This window comes from Schistocerca americana, chromosome 1 (assembly GCF_021461395.2).
Source record: "Schistocerca americana isolate TAMUIC-IGC-003095 chromosome 1, iqSchAmer2.1, whole genome shotgun sequence".
Taxonomy (NCBI): domain Eukaryota; kingdom Metazoa; phylum Arthropoda; class Insecta; order Orthoptera; family Acrididae; genus Schistocerca; species Schistocerca americana.
Window position 1 is genome coordinate 900903103 of NC_060119.1, and position 3525 is coordinate 900906627.

Here is a 3525-nt window from a genome sequence, read left to right on the forward strand (position 1 = left end):
GAAACGTGGACGATAAGTAGTTTGGACAAGAAGAGAATAGAAGCTTTCGAAATGTGGTGCTACAGAAGAATGCTGAAGATTAGATGGGTAGATCACATAACGAATGAGGAGGTATTGAATAGAATTAGAGAGAATAAAAATTTGTGGCACAACTTGACTAGAAGAAGGGTTCAGTTGGTAGGGCATATTCTGAGACATCGAGGGATCACCAATGTAGTATTGGAGGGCAGCGTGGAGGGTAAAAATCGAAGAGGGAGACCAAGAGATGAATACACTAAGCAGATTCAGAAGGATGTAGGCTGCAGTAGGTACTGGGAGATGATGAAGCTTGCACAGGATGGAGTAGCATGGAGAGCTGCATCAAACCAGTCTCAGGACTGAAGACCACCACCACAACAACAACAACAACAATACACGTCCACACATGGCATGTGTGTCTGTGAACTGTCTGCGTGATGCGAGGTACTCCCGTGGGTAGCAGGATCACCAAATCTATCCCAGATGGGACGTACGTGGGAGCAGAACTTACGTAAACTCCGTCTCATTGCCAGTATCCAAAATATCAAGGAGTTGCTACAACAATTGTTGGTTGGCTTACCTCTGAGGAGGATGTAACTATTTTACGTAACCCTTCCTAACCGAATCTGTGGGTGCATCCAGAGCAGAGGTTGTGCAAATTTATACCGGAAAGTGACCTCATACTGCCACGTTCTTTATAAATCTGACATGATTCTTTTCAATTGCTGAAGTAACATAACGTATTCTCTGTGCCCATGAAGTTTCATTTCATTTCATTCTCCCTTTCTGGATGATTAACTTTTTTTGTGAAGTAGTGTGTTATTCAGGACGACTGAACGATAACCCACAAATCAGTCAACTATATGCAACGTACAGTCTTTTCAGCTAACAGGCGCTACATCTGCGAAGGACAAGGAATAACAAATTTGGTGGTATGTAAGTCACCGAGATCATACTAAGACCATCTCTGACTGTAGTACCAGTAATTGCTTTACCCAAACAGCAACTTCATCGCCGACGTGTCTTTCGGCGTAGTTCTGTGATGGCTTCAGCACAGCCCACTGTTAAAACGGTAGGCCACATTTTTATAGCCAAACACGTAGGTAACACGAGAGCTTCTGGACTAAAAGTACAGGGTACGCACTGACTACAAATATTCATGGTTTTGCGACTGTTATAACTACGTGATGTAATTAGGAAACAAGTTAACTCAAGACATAGACCAGCAGTAATTCAGGTGAGTCCTCAGATGGTGTGTCTCGATTCGGCTCCAGGAAAAGGGGAGCCATGGCAAGTTTTTGGTTGAGTGTGAGGTGAGAAGATTGCGAAATCAAGATTTTAGGGTGAGTTCCCGGTTAGTCGTAGAATTTTTGCTTATACTGTCATATAAAGTCTGACAATGCTTTGAGTAAGTGAACAATGATCAGTCGCACTGCTGTTCAAATTGCAAGTACGCTATTAGTCCCGTTTTCGAGTCTACAAGAAACATTTATAACTGAAAGTACTTTTCCATAAAACGAGCAGAGGGCGTGTGACGGAAAGTTGAGAGCTGAGTGGGATGTTCAGGGCTGACAAATATTCATTGTAAGGTTTCTTTTCACTTATTTTAATTTGATTTTTTTCCCCTCTAAAAGCGTATCAACCGTTTGTTGGATACGGCGAACATTTAGACGCCCAATTCCTTTCATTGACCGAGGTGCTGGAAACGCTGATCCGAACTGGCGCACTGACGCGGTATGGGTGGCAACTATGGTACGCACCCAATTGGCTGCTGAAAGAGAAAGATGCAGAGAAAACGGAACTTTCTTGCTCCGTAACGGAGAACTGAATAAGTAACTAGGTCACACTGCAAGGCACAACACCACTGTTTGATTATATTTAAATAAAACCTAAGAGGCAAAAATTACGAAAGTGTTGGCATAAAATTTAATCGAGAAACCTTAACAAGTTCTTCTTTTATATTTATTATTTTGCATTCCATTTCGTATTGTTACATAACACTATGCGAACAGCCTCTTACAAAAAACTACGACTGCTCTCACAGCACTCCGTCATCAGACCACAAGTGGCCCATCGGGACCATCCGACCGCCGTGTCATCCTCAGATGAGGATGTGGATAGGAGGGGCGTGTGGTCAGCACACCGCTCTCCCGGTCGTTACGATGGTTTTCTTTGACCAGAGCCGCTACTATTCGGTCGAGTAGCTCCTCAATTAGCATCACGAGGCTGTCTGAACCCCCGAAAAATGGCAACAGCACATGGCGGCCCAGATGGTCACCCATCCAAGTGCCGTCCACGCCTGACAGCGCTTAACTTCGGTGATCTGACGGGAACCGGTGTATCCACTACGGCAAGGCCGTTGCCCGCTCTCACAGCCCTAGCCGTAACTTAAACCAGGCCTCAGTTCAAGGTGGGTTTCTAAACCCTTTTAAACTAAAAAGTCGATAACCAAAACTTAAAATCAAATGTATTAAAACAGTAAGGTACACCTCAGGCTACTCAAGCACCACCAAGTGAGCGTAATTGTTGCTGTATTACCTAAAGAAAATACTTAAGAACCGCCGCTCAGAGAAGTGGACGACGGTAAGAACATACATCCGTTGTTTCTTAGCACTATACGAGGTCAACTAAATAGCGCCCATAACAAACAACATGGACAAGCATAAAACATATTCATACGAACCTCAAGGCCCTCGCATCTTTAAAAGCACTCAAAATGCACAACAAAAATTCTCAGACCACATGCCAGAGACAAGTCATCCAAAAAATGGTTCAAATGGCTCTTAGCACTACGGGACTCAACATCTGAGGTCATCAGTCACCTAGAACTTAGAACTAATTAAACCTAACTAACCTATGGACATCACACACATCGATGCCCGAGGCAGGATTCGAACCTGCGACCGTAGCGGTCGTGCGGTTCCAGACTGAAGCGCCTTGAACTGCTTGGCCACACCAGCCGGCCAAGTCGTCCAGAAATTACAACAGGAACACATGAAACGCTTACAAGGAAACACGACGGTGACGCCATTAAACACGCCGACGTAAGTACAAGGAGGAACAGCGAGATAGTAGCAAACTAAAACACAACCAGACAGATGTAATGCAGTGTCAGACAGCTAGCAAAACAACATGTTCATAGATCACGTCACTAAGTGGGTATCTAACGAAGAGTGGCACCTGTTGGCTCATGTTACTGACTGATACTGCGCACAGACCACACACGCGATGTCTTCCGGGCATCCTCTCGGAAACGTACCAACTATTTCCTCATCGGTAAACACGACTCGTGTCCTCGATGAGACAGAGAATCAGATTTCAAACAGCAGCTAAACCGTCTTCACACGACATAACACAACACCAGAGACAGCCAAATTATACATTATTATCTTTCATGTTGTTAAACTAGTAAACACATGCTACACATATGTGTTTCATTATTGACCGCAGTTCACAGTGGAACCACTCCCAGTAGGGCTGTCACCGATTCCCGAACACGCGTTCCCT

The 3525-nt window shown here is 44.5% G+C and overlaps 1 pseudogene; it reads right to left on the reverse strand.

Moving 5' to 3' along the window:
- Window positions 1–2264: 2264 nt before the first annotated feature.
- LOC124557481 lies at window positions 2265–2382 on the reverse strand (annotated as a pseudogene).
- Between the last annotated feature and the right edge of the window lie 1143 nt (window positions 2383–3525).